A 16,488-nucleotide genomic window follows, 5' to 3' on the forward strand; every position below is an offset into this window, starting at 1 on the left:
TGTTGATCCTCCTTCAGTTTGAAAAGAAAATAAAATTCCTTAACTTGACTAGAATTTACTTTGTAGGATAAACCACAGAGCTTAAGACAAGCATATTCCTTTCGCTGTAGGTATGGGCTGTTTGTCTATTTCACAGAGGATGTCAGGTGGATAGAAAGGGAATTTATCATCTGGCCTCCCTGGAGCTTGTTTGTCTATAATACTACATTGATAAAAGAAAAGCCTATGAGACTAGCAAAAAAAAAAAAAAATCACACTGTTTTACAAATATCTGTTAAGGAAAAGCGAGCTACAGGGTGAATCCCCAAAGACAGACACACTTAGAAAGCTCTAGCTCAGTATCTAGCAAAAATAAACGTGATTATTTTCTATAGTCTCGATAGATCAGAGGGGCAAAGTTTGACTGTGTGGATCACAATAAACTATGGAAAATTCTGAAAGAGATAGGAATACCAGACCACCTGACCTGCCTCTTGAGAATCTGTATGCAGGTCAGGAAACAAGAGTTAGAACTGGACATGGAACAACAGACTGGTTCCAAATAGGAAAAGGAGTACGTCAAGGCTGTATATTGTCACCCTGCTTATTTAACTTATATGCAGAGTACATCATGAGAAATGCTGGGCTGGAAGAAGCACAAGCTGGAATCAAGATTGCCGGGAGAAATATCAATAACCTCAGATATGCAGATAACACCACCCTTATGGCAGAAAGTGAAGAGGAACTCAAAAGCCTCTTGATGAAAGTGAAAGAGGAGAATGAAAAAGTTGGCTTAAAGCTCAACATTCAGAAAACGAAGATCATGGCATCCGGTCCCATCACTTCATGGGAAATAGATGGGGAAACAGTGGAAACAGTGTCAGACTTTAGTTTTCTGGGCTCCAAAATCACTGCAGATGGTGATTGCAGCCATGAAATTAAAAGACGCTTACTCCTCGGAAGGAAAGTTATGACCAACCTAGATAGCATATTCAAAAGCAGAGACATTACTTTGCCAACAAATGTTCGTCTAGTCAAGGCTATGGTTTTTCCAGTGGTCATGTATGGATGTGAGAGTTGGACTGTAAAGAAGGCTGAGCGCCGAAGAATTGATGCTTTTGAAGTGTGGTGTTGGAGAAGACTGTTGAGAGTCCCTTGGACTGCAAGGAGATCCAACCAGTCCATTCTGAAGGAGATCAGCCCTGGGATTTCTTTGGAAGGAATGATGCTAAAGCTGAAACTCCAGTACTTTGGCCACCTCACTTGAAGAGTTGACTCATTGGAAAAGACTCTGATGCTGGGAGGGATTGGGGGTAGGAGGAGAAGGGGACGACAGAGGATGAGATGGCTGGATGGCATCACTGACTCGATGGACGTTGAGTCAGGGTGAACTCCGGGAGATGGTGATGGACAGGGAGGCCTGGCGTGCTGCGATTCATGGGGTCACAAAAATTCATGGGGACACGACTGAGCGACTGATCTGATCTGATCTGATCTGATTAAATTCATTGACATTCTCTCACTTTTCTGGGCAACTGCAGGCTCAGGAATGAAGATGGACCTCCTTATACCATGAGTGGGTAGGACAGGAAATGCACAAACTCAGGACCAAATGCAACTTGAGGTCAACACATCCTTATTCCTCTTCCTTGTTTCCTAGATATTAACCTCACCATTTCCTAAATTGGTCTTCTGAAATTTTCGTGATATATACTCTTATCAGGCCCAGGCCTAAAAGAGCCAGGCACATACATTTCTGAGTTTGGTTGCCCTAGCAACCAAAAGCCAAAAATGTCACAGGGACACAGGTACCACTGCTTCCTCAGTGGTACCAAGGAGGGACAGCTCCCTGCATCACAGCCCTACTCTAACATTCAGATCCAGAAGCAGACACTCACAATGCCAGACTTTTTATGATGGTATTTTAAAATACCTTCTATTACCAACATGTGTGCATGCTGCGTTGCTTCAGTCGTGTCCGACTCTCTGAGACCCTATGTAGCCCTCCAGGCTCCTCTGTCCATGGTATTCGCCAGGCAAGAATACTGGAGTGGGTTTCCATGCTCTCCTCCAGGGGATCTTCCAGACCCAGCGATCAAATTCCTGTCTCTTGTATCTCCTGCATTAGCAGGCAGGTTCTTTGCCACTACTGTCCTATGACTACACAAATGACCTTAATTCAGTCTTAAAAATTGAAACTAGTTCATCTCCAAGTCTCTGCATAACAAGCAGGCTGATCTCCACTACCTCTTAAGACTTTTAAAGTTCTAACAGTTCGATCCTTACATTCTTCTGAACACAATCAACCAGAACAATTTTGTTCTTTGATCTGACTAACACATCATTTAGAGCCACGTCTGGAAAATTAAAAGCGAACTCAAGGTTAAAAAAAAATCACTTTTAGTGAAAAAAAATTTTTTTTCTATGACATTTTCTGTGACCCATGAACTAACCTCACATGTAATCCCAAAAGAATGCTAAAACAGGTACGGGACAGGGATGGCTGCAAACACTTACAACTATCTAAAATGCATCAGTTTTCCAGACTGTGGGAAGGGACCGATAAGTGGGCGATGAGTACTGACTAGCATTTTCTTACATTTAAAATAATAAAACAGATATCTAAAGGTATCACACATACTATTGTTTCTGTGGCATTTTTATTTCACTTATATGTGGGCTGGGTAGTGACCTAAAATACAGTTTGTTTTATTGTGAGTTGTATAAAAAACATCTGAAATCCACAGATTCCAGGCTGCTTCAGAGACCTTAGTTTTTAATATGTTCTTAAATTTCGATTTTAAAAACTGGGTCTGCTTACTTAACGCATCTCCTTTCATATCACCACTGGTCCAATTAGTAGCTCAGTTCTCAAATGACCAAACCCTTTATGTGCTCTGAATAATGGACTGCTCCTCCTCTGACTTGGTATTCCGGGGAGCAGCCCCAGGGCTCGGGCCTCTGTAGACCAGGGAGGATGAGGCTTACCTCTGAACAATACGGATGTGGCTGATTCTCAGGGAATTATTCAGGCAGAAAGTCTTAAATCATTATACTAGACTTTGGAAAATCATGATGCAAAAGGCGACCTTATTTGGGGGCTCTGTTGTGGTTGACCCCCATGATTTAAATGACCAGGATCATTTTACTACATGAGTCTGTTATTTCCTAAAATTGAAAAGAATGAAAATGCTATGGCTTATGGACAGCCTGAGGACAGGAAGGGCAAGATTTATCTGAATTTTCTAAACCAAAAACAAAGTAGAGATCTTTTTGAAATTATCCCACATCTTCAAAGGATTGTGAAGTTATTAACTGTAGTAAACTTTTCTTTCTTTATGTTAGCCATCTAAGCACACTGTGTTTAAGTAATTCCAGATGATTAAGTTGAATATACTGCCATTTCTAAATTCCATTCCTGGGACTACTTTACGCTGGGTTTTTTGTTTTTTTTTTTTTTAGTTAGGGAGGGAGGATATTTTTCCCCTAATGGTGTAATTAATGATAAGAGTGTGTATGATGAAAGAATTTTCCTTACAAAGTTTGTTTCAGGAGATTCACTGGGATTTTTGTATATCTGTGGTTCATGTTATTAACAAAACAGGTACTGTTTGCATTAGAAAATTTTAAATGAACTTGTGAAAATCTTTAGGCTATATTATTTGGAATTCTAACTCCCCCCCTGTTCTTAAAGCAAATGTTGCCATTGGTGTTGGGAAAATGTTTTAATTTTTAATTAATGAATTATTTTATTAATTGATAAATTATGTATCAATAAAAATTTTAAAGTATTTACTGATGTTTGATGACTCATTTAAAATACCATATATTTAAATTCTGAAAAATACTTGGTTGAGATCGAACTATGGAAGCCATAAGCACAAATTTACAAGAAAATTTTATCACAAACCAAGCTAAATGATAACCAAAAGGATTCATACTTTAAATAATAGGTCAACACTTTTGATGTAAGAAAAAACAATGGCTTTTGAGGTAAAGTTATTGAGTGACCTATGGAGTCAAGGTGGCCTTGGTTTTCTCTATTTTCTGGCACAATTACTTTTCATATACTTTGAAAAGAGGGCTAAATATAAACTAGCAATATTTAGATACAAAAGACTAGGGGCAACTTAGGTAGGGAAAACTGGTACAGGGAGATCACTCTAGTTCTGTTCAGAGAGATACAGCAGTAGGTTGGGTTGAATTTCAAACTATTATTAGCTTTTTGTTAAAAAAAAAAAAAAAAAGCTTTTCTTTTTTTTTTTCTTTTTTAAAGAATAAAAGCAGGCAGAGGATCTCCACCTGCTTTTTGCTCAGTTATACAGGTGAGAAAAGCGGCCTCCAAAAGTGATACCACGTGTCTACAGAAGCATGGGGGTCTATCCATCGAGTTACACTGTCTTGAGTTCACTTCCTCACTTGAAGGCTTTAATCTGCTCCCAGGGTGGGGACAGCACATGTGAAGAAGGGCCATGAGCCTACAGCCACAGTCCTCACCAGTCAATCCCGCCCTTCAGGAACAATGTGCTCCCCAAAGGCTTCTCCGCCGTCTCTGCAGTTCTGGAATCTGTCTAGTCATAAAGCTCTTAGTACTGGGGACGTTTCTTCTTCCTGGATACTATGTCAGGTTATGATTAACACTTTTGAACCCTTGTCATGAGCTAATCTTACAGCTCAAAATCAAGGCCTTCAAGCTCAGTCAAGTCAAATGGCTTGACAAATATCTGACAAACAGATATCGTATAATAGCACTTAAATGTGGAATCTGCAAGAATGGTACAAATGCACTTATTTACAAAACAGAAATTGAGTTACAGATGTAGAAAACAATCTTATGGTTAACGGGGGGAATGGGAGGGTAAATTGGGAATTGGGATCGACATATACACACAACTACATACAAAATAGATAACAAGGAACTACTGTACGGCACAGGGAACTATACTCAGTACTCTGTACTGACCTATGTGGGAAAAGAATCTTAAAAGAATTGACTATATGTATATGTAAAACTGAGTCACTTTGCTGTACACCTGCAACACAACATTGTAAATCAACTATATCTCAATGAAAACATTGTAAACAGCTTGACAGATACATAACCAAACAAGAAAACAAAACTCAACTTCCATCAGAGATACATGCACAGGGTACAGGTGACTAGACATGGGGAGAACTTAGTGAGGAGCCCAGACGACTGAAAGCAGGTGATCATGAGCCTTGAAAGACAGGGGAGTGGCCAGTTACAGTGTGTGGAGACTGGTGTGCTTACCTGGAGATGGTGGTGAAGAGAATCAGAGAAGGCTAATCAGTAAAGAAACAACATAACTGTCATGCTTGCAAGTGTGGCTTTCACCCTGAAAGGATGGGAAGCCTCCAACGGATTTTAAGCTGAAGGACACAGTTGGATTTGTTATTAAAACTCCAATCTGACAGTAACAGGAAAAAGGAACTGGTGAAGGAGTGCAAGCTAGAACATCGCTCCTCAAAGAATGGTCTGCAGGCCAGAGCCAGCCTGCCAACAGCCACAGATCTATGACAATATAGTGACAGAAACTGGAAAGATTACATTTTTATGTTAGACCTGATGATAAATTTAAACTTTATGGCAGTTTCAAAACATGGCCCCACCAGCACATGATGACAAACAACATCTGCATCACAGGACCTGTCCATGAGACGCTTACAGTGGGGCATCCTGGCAGAAACCACCTTCCCCAGGGAGCACATTCACATCACCAGGAGTCAGACATACCGACGTCATATACACCCTGGTATCATGCATCAAGGAAGGCACAGCCTCACTTCTGGGGTATGCTTGTGAAAAATGCACAACACTAATCTAACCATGAAAAATTCAAGCAAATGTGAGAGGCATCTTACAAAATAACCACTCATATATGTCGAAAGTGTTAGTCATGAAAGACAACAGAAGGTCTGCTCTATACATCTGTGTGAAGGAGACAATGGGATGATTTGAGAGAATAGCATTGAAAGAAATGGACTCAGTTCAGTTCAGTTACTCAGTCATGTCTGACTCTTTGCAACCCCATGAATCGCAGCAAGCCAGGCCTCCCTGTCCATCACCAGCTCCCGGAGTTCACTCAAACTCACGTCCATCAAGTCCATGATGCCATCCAGCCATCTCATCCTCTATCGTCCCCTTCTCCTCCTACCCCCAACCCCTCCCAGCATCAGAGTCTTTTCCAATGAGTCAACTCTTCCCATGAGGTGGCCAAGTACTGGAGTTTCAGCTTTAGCATCATTCCTTCCAAAGAACACCCAGGACTAATCTGCTTTAGGATGGACTGGTTGGATCTCCTTACAGTCCAAGGGACTCTCAAGAGTCTTCTCCAACACCACAGTTCAAAAGCATCAATTCTTCGTTGCTCAGCTTTCTTCACAGTCCAACTCTCACATCCATACATGACCAGTGGAAAAACCATAGCCTTGACTAGATGGACCTTTGTTGACAAAGTAATGTCTCTGCTTTTCAATATGCTATCTACGTTGGTCATAACTTTCCTTCCAAGGAGTAAGCGTCTTTTAATTTCATGGCTGCAGTCACCATCTGCAGTGATTTTGGAGCCCCAAAAAATAAAGTCTGACACTGTTTCCACTGTTTCCCCATCTATTTCCCACGAAGTGATGAGACCAGATGCCATGATCTTCGTTTTCTGAATGTTGAGCTTTAAGCCATTTTTTTTCACTCTCCTCTTTCACTTTCATCAAGAGGCTTTTTAGTTCCTCTTCACAGTAAAACAGATAACCAGTGCACGTCTGATGTATAACGGAGGGCAGTGCTCTGGGACAACCAGAAGTGACAGGGTGGGGAGGGAGATGGGAGGGGGGTTCAGGAGGGAGAGGACAAAAGCATACCTATGGCCGATTCATACTGATGTATGGTAAAACCATTAGAATGTTGTGATTATCCTACAATTAAAACAGACAAACAAAAAAATCTTTTTCAAAAAGACAACAGAAGGGTGAGAACTGCCCCAGATTGCAGCAGACTAAGAAGAAGTCAAAACTAAATGCAGTGTGGGGTCCTAGATTGGACCTGGGACCAGAGAAAGGACAGTACTGGGAAAACTGGCAAAACTGGAGTAAAATCTGCAGATTAGCTGACAGTGAAAGATGTTTCTCCTTGGAAGAAAAGCTGTGACAAACCTAGACAGTGTATTAAAAAGCAGAGACATCACTTTGCCAACAAAGGTCCGTATAGTCAAAGCATAGTAAAAAAAAAAAACTACTGGTTTTTCCAGTAGCTTTTCCAATAGTCATGTATGAATGTGAGGGTTGGACAACAAGGAAGGTTGAGTACTGAAGAACTGATGTTTTTGAGCTGTGGTGTTGGAGAACACTCTTGAGAGTCCCTTGGACTACAAGGAGATCAAACCAGTCAATCCTAAAGGAAATCAACCCTGAATATTCACTGGAAGGACTGAAGCTGAAGCTCCAAAACTTGGCCCCTGATGCGAAGAGCCAACTCATTTAAAAGACCCTGCTGCTGGGAAAGACTGAAGGCAGAAGGAGAAGGGGACGACAGAGGACACGATGGTTGGATTAAATTAAAACAATTTAATCACCGACTCAATGGACATTAAGTATGAGCAAGCTCCAGAGATGGTGAAGGACAGAGAAGCCTGGCATGCTGCAGTCCATGGGGTTACAAAGAGTCGGACACGCCTGAGCAACTGAACAACAGTCTATCAATGCTCATTTCCTGGTCTTGAAAGTTGTACTATGGCTCCATAAGATGTTACCACTAGGGGAGGCCGGGTGAAGGATATATGGACATCTTCTGCAACATTTTTGTAACTTTTCCACAAGGCTAAATTTATCTCAAAATGTAAAGGCTTTTCTTTTTTAATGGCTCCTGAAGTCTTCCAGTCTCCTCTCTCTTAAAAGTGGGGTCTGTGTCCTCTCTTTTTGAATCTTGGCAGGTTTGAAAGTGCTTAGACCAACAGAGTAGCATAGAACTGACACTATTTGATTTCTGCTCATATTCTGGGTTGGTTTTTTTAAATTTCACTTTCATGGCATTTTAGAAAAATGTTTATTCCAGCTATCTGCTGCTACTGAACAAACCAACCCCAAATGCAGCATCAGAAAGCAATGACTACTTTGTCACGTCCATGGCTTCTGTGGGTGGTGAAATCTGGACAGGGCACACTGGGGATGACCTATCTTTGTCCCCAGTGTTTGAGGCCTCAGCTGGGGAGACACAAAGGCTGGGGTTGAGTAGACCAGCTTAGAGACTGTAATTATCCGAAGGCTTCTCTATTCACATGTCTGGTATCTGGGCTGGGATGACTCAAGGAAGGCTGTTAATTCTGTTGACTGGATCACCCAGTACTGCCCTGTCCACGTGGCGTTGCCTCTCACAGCGTGGCAGCTGAGTGCCAAGCAGGAGCCTTCCGAGAGAACCAGGCTGAAACTGCATGACCTTTTGTAGCTGAACCTTGGAACATAGAGCATCACTTGAAAACAGTAAGAGGTTAAAAGTCCAGCCCAGATTCAGGTGGAGGGAACTAGAGCCATCTGGAGGAGGAGAGGCACTGTCATGTAACAGAAGAGCACGGGGCAGGAGATGCTTGTGCAGCCATCTTTATAAAACACAGTCTGCCATGGGCGTGGTGTGGGGCTGCAGCATGCTGAAATTTCAAAACCTGTTTCTTCACCAGATAATTTGAGTAACACCAATGCAGAACCAGACAGACCAGTTAATACGCTACTGCAGTGATGCAACGGAGACATGACTGAGGCCTCGGATTAGCTGTCAGTTGGTGCATAACATATTACCATAAAATTCATGGCTTAAAACACACCTACTGACTAGCTCAAAGGTCTGTAGGTCAGAAGTCTAGTTCAGCATGGCTGGGTTATCTACTCAGGGTATCAAAGGTCTAGAATCAAGATGCCAACTGGGTTAAGTTCTCAATTGGAGGGTAGAAGGGGTCCAATTTCAATCTTACTACTGACAGAATTCAGTTCCTTGCAGTTGTAGGACCCAAGTCCCTATTTCCTTGTTGGCCATCAGCCAGGGATCCCTCTCAGGTTCCTGAGGCCATTCTCATTTCTTGTCATGTGGCCCCTTCCATCTCTAAAACCAGCAATGGGGAATCTCCTCCATGTAAAATCCTTCTCAAGCTTCAGATTTCTCTAACTGATATGTCTCTGACCTCTAGGTCAGATTTAAATGGCTCATATGATTAGTCAGGTCCACCAGAAATGATCTCCGTATTTTAAGGTCAACTAGTTTGGGACCTTAATGACATCTGCAATATCCCCTCACAGCAGCAATAAATTAGTCTTTTAACTGAATAACTGGGAGAAGATGGGCTTGGAGCCTTGAAGCTTATCTTAGAATTCTGCCCATTACAGACCTGACCTTGCCTCCACCTCAGTTCCATCTTACCCCACCTCCTTTTTTTAAAAAAACATAATTCAGATTTGGTTCTTTGAATAAGCTGCTTCTGACCAACTTGTGTACAAACCTCAAAATAGATGCTGGACATTGGTTAGCTTTCCAACAACACTGGGTACGAGTTTTAGATTTCATATTTGTTCACAACTGAGCACGAGACTACAAACAAAGCTTTTTTTGTTTCTTATGGCTTACATAATTTACCAGCTAAGTGGGCCAACAACAGTCATTTTAAATAAAAAGTCTCTAACATTAGCTGAATTTCAAATTATCAGTTCAGTGAATCACCTTCAAAAGGAAATGGTTTCATAATATTTAGTTATGGCATAATATTATGTCTATCTTGAAAGCAAGAAAATTTATGATGTTTCTCCTTGAAATGTTTGCCCTTGCTTGCAATGCTTGCTAATTGCCTTACAGAGAACTGCAGAAGCCTTCCCAATAAAAGGACACATATATAAAGACTTATTTCCCCAGCAACCCAAAAAGGCAGGATTAAGATTTTAGCAGCTTTACAACAGAGAATTTCAGACTTGGTCACAATCCTCCATGGAACAGGCATCACACTTCTTCCCAGAAGAAATCTGCACCCCAGCAATCCCAAAACATATACAATATAAAAACAATTTAATCCAAGTTATAAAGCCGACTGCTTCATTTGCTGAGAAAGTGTGAGAATTAAACGAGCACACAAGCCATACCAGAATGTGCCTCTGAAGTACCAAAATCTCCCATTGCCTAAAATAGCATGAGAAAGACACAAAGTTCAGTTAAGAGACACTTTGGTTATGTAAAAAAGCAAATGTTTTCCAACAGAAAGGAGATTTTAGGTGGAAAAAGAAGAACACTACATTAGCAAGTTTGCAAAATGCTTTTCTATTATCTCAATAGATGCCCAATACAGCCCTGTGAAAATCCACACCTGTTGAATGAATCTAGGCACAGAACGCTTCAATAACAGATAGTACGAAAGGTGAAAAGGAAAAGCAGCAGTCCAGAGGCTCTCCATGCAGTGTATGGAATGACTGACAAGACATCTCTAACTTCTCCTAATTCTAGCCATAGTCCCGTTTCGTCTGTGGCCTTACAGGAACCGTCCCTACACAGGCGATGATGCTCTTGTTAACCAGCCAAGGGCTTCGGCCCCGCCTCCCCACACAGCCCCGCGCTTCCTGTGCTGGGTCCTGAGCCCTCACCCTCTTTCTTTCTGAACTCCGTGGCTCTGCAGCTGGCCTTCTTGATCTAATAATTCACTGCATCCTTGGCACTCTCCTCAAGACAAAGTTCTGTATTGGTCCCACAGCTCCACATATATTGAAGCTACGGCTAAGAAGCATGTTCATCCTTGCACCAAACTGGCAAATACAATGAACAGAAAGAAACGCAGTCAGTAAGAGGTCAGGCTGGGACACAAGTTCCTAACAGAATCACTAGACTGTATGTTATGTGGACAGCATTTCTTTCCTCTTACGGACATGAGCTCAACACTAAAAGTAGCACTTGCAGGGACTTCCCTGGTGGCCCAGTAGCTAAGACTCTGTGCTCCCAACGCAGGGGACCTGGGTTTGATCCCTGGTCAGGAAATTAGACCGCTCATGCCACATGCAAGATTCCGTGTGTGGAAACTAAGACCTGGTGCAGTCAAATAAATGAATATTTTTTTAAAAACACCAATTGTAGATGAGATATTTTAAATTTTATTTTCAATTTCATAAACCTGCTTATTTTCTATGGCTCCTTTTTGTCCTGTTACTCAGTAACAAGAGATCTTTTTCGAATCTACTTGAAGTCAGGCTAAGATTTCTCCCTTTTCTTGCTCTCACTCAACAAACATTACTGAGTGCCTATCATTACTGAATACAACACACTAAGAGCTACGTCAAGTGTTAGAAGTGCTATGAGAGATGGCTATAAAGGGTACAGAAGGGATCAGAGAAATCGTCTCGTCTATCTGAGGTGCAGAGTAATTGTGGACGGCTCAATAACTATGATTTCCAGTGCTTCCCATGTGCTAGCTCAGTGGATTCTAACAAAGAGAAACCATAGGGATGATGGTGTTGACTAAATCCTTTTTTTTAAAAAAATGAGAAACTAAGACACAAAGAAATGGTCGAGTGACAAGAAGTGGGGCTGAGACACAAACCTCGGCAGCTTAGATCAGTATCCGCACTGCACAGAGTAAGGACTGCTTCAGCTGAACTCTGAAAAAGGAGTAGGTTATTGATCAACAGTGAATGAAGGATGGAGCAGAAGGGGAGACAGGACAGACAAGAATGAGCTGTGCCCTGGGCAAAGGGAATAGCATGAGAGAAAGCAAAAACAGGATGGCTCCTTAAGGACACAGAAAAGGCAAGTTTACCGCATAAGTGGAAGAAGTAAAGAGAAGGCAGCGCAAGATCAGGCTGGAGGACTAAACCAGGGCTGACTGCAGATCTTGTTATCTGTGCTGGTGAGCTTAACTTATTTGGTAAACTTCAGCCTGCAGACCAAACCCTGCCACCTGCCAGTATCTGTGTGGCCCACGAGCTACGATTACTTGTCAGGTTTTGAAATGGTTGGAAAAAAATCAGAAGAAGATTTTATGACATATGACAATTGCATGAAATTCAAATTTCAACTCCCATAACGTTTTATTGGAACACAGCCGTGCTCATCCCTTTATACCCTGTCTGCAGCAGCCTTTACACTACAGTGACAGCTGAGTGGCTGCAGCAGAGACCACATGGCGGGTGATGCCTAAAATGCTTACTATCTGGCCTTTCGCAGAAGTTTGATGAGTCAGCTCATGTCCCTGCTCTGGGTGACTGGGTGCCACTAAGAGAAGGACTAGGCAACAGGATGCCATCACCAGCTTTACATCTTTACAATGATCATTCAGGCTACAGCGAGAGGATGGGCGGAGCACAAAAAGAACTGGGAACAGGAAGAGCAGTTAGCTGCCAGTGATGACTCGCAAGAGGTGATAAGAACCAAAGCAGGAGTAAACAGGAAAAGATTAACAAGGCTGTATCAACATGACCTGAAAATCTGTCAAATACAGGGGATTCCCTGGTGGTCCAAGGGCTAAGACTCCATGCTCCCAAATGCAGGGGGTTCAGGTTTGATCCCTAATCGGGAAACGAGACTCCCCATGTCACAACAAAGACTCAGAAATAAATATTTTTTTAAAAAAAGAAAAGAAAATCTATCTGATGCAGGAGAGAGAGAGAAGAAGAAAGAAGTTCAGAATGACTCCAGTACTTCATTTGTCCTGGGGGCCACCGCCATGACCGCCACAAGAACAACAAACATCACAGCAAGGAATTGCATCTGCAGAAGCTCCTATACAACAACTCACTGAGCTTAGGGCTTCACCTCTTACTTAATCCTCACTTTGAGATGGGCATGAGTAACCGTACAGAGGAGGACATTAGAATTGAACCTTATGCAAGGTACACAGCTAATTAATTTCAGAGTTCATGATTTTCAGCTGCTCTAAGATATAATATTAAGACAATGTTTCAGGGAAAGGCTAGTCTGGACAAGAAGATGAGTTAAATTTGGAAAGAGTGAGGACAGACATCCAGGGAACACCAATATGTCAATAAGTAAAGAGCTGGCAAAAAAAAAGAAAATCTGGAAGTCTTGAAAGTTCACCAGATGTAGGAAGTAAGGACGTCAAAGGGAGTGAAATGGAAAACAGTCAAAAAGAATAGCTTCATCTTCTTGGTGTTCAGATTTTCAGTTCAGTCTCAGTTCCTATAAGTTGTACTTTGATTACACTGAGTAATTTTAGGATCCCCAAGCTCATTTCAGGAGCTACTTTGAAGATCAATCCATGATACCGGTGCTAACAGATGAAAACAGAGAGAATTTAAAACCACTGAACCAAAGGCTATCCTGCTGACCACAAAAACTGTAAGACCACAAAAACTGTAAGATGGGTTATAGATTGTCACTCATATTATATAGAACCACCAGTCTGTGTCTATGTACTTAAGAACTGTATGCTTTTTCTTGATTATACAAAATGACCAAGAGCCTTAATAATTATAGCTATTCATATTAAATTATTTCCATAAAATATATAAATACAGAGGCATAAAACATATTCATTGAATGTTCTACTGGGGAGAATAGCAAAGCATTACAAATAAAATATTCTAATGTTAGCACTATAAGAAAATCGTTAATAAGTTTTAATGTATTATTTCCTTGTTTTTGGATTCATATAAGACATGGGACCAACTTCATCTTTAAAATAATAGTTACCATTTCTTGTGCATGTTCTTTGTGTTGCTTGGACAGCCATGGCTGGTTTGATATCTAATAACCATAGCTGACTCCATTTTACAGAAGAAAACATTGACACTTAAGCTAGTGAAACAGTCTGCCCACAGTCATTCACAAAGCCAAGGATGGATCTGGGATTAGAAATGGAATCTGCCTATTCTTACAAACCATTAGGTGTATTACATCATAATACAGGGTAAGAGAAAAAGTCAAGTCATACTACATACATTGGGTTTTTTTAAAGCTAAAATAAGGATAAAGTAAAGAAATACATGTAAAACCACTTTTATAAAGCAAAAGTCAGTTGTTTTTTTTTTTTTTAATAAAGTAAATGTGCAGTTACCATGTAACCTAGCAATTCCATGCCTGAGTATTTACCCAATAAATATGAAAATATGTATTTAAAAAAAAAAAAAAAAGTATTAAAAAGATTTCCCATGTCATCACATGTTCAATTAAATATTAGTTCTCATATATACATACCTTTCTTTTTTGTTTGTTATTAGAGTCAACTTTTTCCTTTTTAATTGAAGTACAGTGGAAAAGAAATGCAAAAAAGCAAAATGGCTGTCTGGGGAGGCCTTACAAATAGCTGTGAAAAGAAGAGAAGCAAAAACAAAGGAGAAAAGGAAAGATATAAGCATCTGAATGCAGAGTTCCAAAGAATAGCAAGAAGAGATAAGAAAGCCTTCCTCAGCGATCAATGCAAAGAAACAGGAAAACAACAGAATGGGAAAGACTAGAGATCTCTTCAAGAAAATTAGAGATACCAAGGGAACATTTCATGCAAAGATGGGCTCGATAAAGGACAGAAATGATATGGACCTAACAAAAGCAGAAGATATTAAGAAGAGGTGGCAAGAATACACAGAAGAACTGTACAAAAAAGAGCTTCACGACCAAGATAATCACAATGGAGTGATCACTTACCTAGAGCCAGACATCCTGGAATGTGAAGTCAGTTCAGTTCAGTTCAGTTCAGTCGTCAGTCGTGTCTGAATCTTTGCGACCCCATGAATTGCAGCACGCCAGGCCTCCCTGTCCATCACCAACTCCAGGAGTTCACTCAAACTCACGTCCATAGGGATGTGAAGTCAAGTGGCCCTTAGAAAGCATCACTACGAGCAAAGCTAGTGGAAGTGATGGAATTCCAGTTGAGCTATTTCAAAATCCTGAAAGATGATGCTATAAAAGTGCTGCACTCAATATGCCAGCAAATTTGGAAAACTCAGCAGTGGCCACAGGACTGGAAAAGGTCAGTTTTCATTCCGATCCCAAAGAAAGGCAATGCCAAAGAATGTTCAAACTACTGCACAATTGTACTCATCTCACATGCTAGTAAAGTAATGCTCAAAATTCTCCAAGCCTGGCTTCAGCAACACATGAACTGTGAACTTCCAGATGTTCAAGCTGGTTTTAGAAAAGGCAGAGGAACCAGAGATGAAATTGCCAACATCTGCTGGATCATTGAAAAAGAGAGTTCCAGAAAAACATCTATTTCTTCTTTATTGACTATGCCAAAGCCTTTGACTGTGTGGATCACAATAAACTTTGGAAAATTCTGAAAGAGATGGGAATACTAGACCACCTGACCTGCCTCTCAAGAAATCTGTATGCAGGTCAGGAAGCAACAGTTAGAACTGGACATGGAACAACAGACCAGTTCCAAATAGGAAAAGGAGTTCATCAAGGCTGTATTTTGTCACTCTGCTTATTTAACTTATATGCAGAGTACATCATGAGAAACGCTGGGCTGGAAGAAGCACAAGCTGGAATCAAGATTGCCGGGAGAAGTATCAATAACCTCAGATATGCAGATGACACCACCCTTATGGCAGAAAGTGAAGTGGAACTTAAAAGCCTCTTGATGAAAGTGAAAGTGGAGAGTGAAAAAGCTGGCTTAAAGCTCAACATTCAGAAAACGAAGATCATGGCATCCGGTCCCATCACTTCCTGGGAAATAGATGGGGAAACAGTGGAAACAGTGTCAGACTTTATTTTGGGGGGCTCCAAAATCACGGCAGATGGTGACTGCAGCCATGAAATTAAAAGATGCTTACTCCTTGGAAGAAAAGTTATGACCAACCTAGATAGCATATTCAAAAGCAGAGACGTTACTTTGCCAACAAAGGTCAAGGCTATGAATAGTCATGTATGGATGTGAGAGTTGGACTGTGAAGAAAGCTGATCGTCGAAGAATTGATGCTTTTCAACTGTGGTGTTGGGGAAGACTCTTGAGAGTCCCTTGGACTGCAAGGAGATCCAACCAGTCCATCCTGAAGGAGATCAGCCCTGGGATTTCTTTGGAAGGAATGATGCTAAAGCTGAAACTCCAGTGCTTTGGCCACCTCATCCGAAGAGTTGACTCATTGGAAAAGACTCTGATGCTGGGAGGGGTTGGGGGTAGGAGGAGAAGGGGATGACAGAGGGTGAGATGGCTGGATCCCATCACGGACTCGATGGACGTGAGTTTGAGAGAACTCCGGGAGTCGGTGATGGACAGGGAGGCCTGGCGTGCTGCAATTCATGGGGTTGCAAAGAGTCGGACACGATTGAGCGACTGAGCTGAACTGACAGTTGATTTACAATGTTGTGTTAATTTCCAGTGTATAGCAAAATGACTCAGTTATATATATATACATACATACATACATACATATATATACATACATATATTCTTTTTAGACTCTTTTCCCTTACAGGTTATTACAAAATACTGAGGATAGTTCCCTATGCTACACAGTAGGTCCTTGCTGGTTATCTATTTTACATAAAATTGTGTGTTTTTATAAATCCCAAACTCTTAA

General features: G+C 41.2%; 1 protein-coding gene across 3 annotated transcripts in view; it reads right to left on the reverse strand.

The window, feature by feature from the left end:
• The window catches only part of ULK4 (unc-51 like kinase 4), a 502,164-nt gene that overhangs the window by 280,253 nt on the left and 205,423 nt on the right, over window positions 1-16,488 (reverse strand). The window lies entirely within an intron of this gene.

Source organism: Bos mutus, chromosome 22, assembly GCF_027580195.1.
Source record: "Bos mutus isolate GX-2022 chromosome 22, NWIPB_WYAK_1.1, whole genome shotgun sequence".
NCBI lineage: Eukaryota > Metazoa > Chordata > Mammalia > Artiodactyla > Bovidae > Bos > Bos mutus.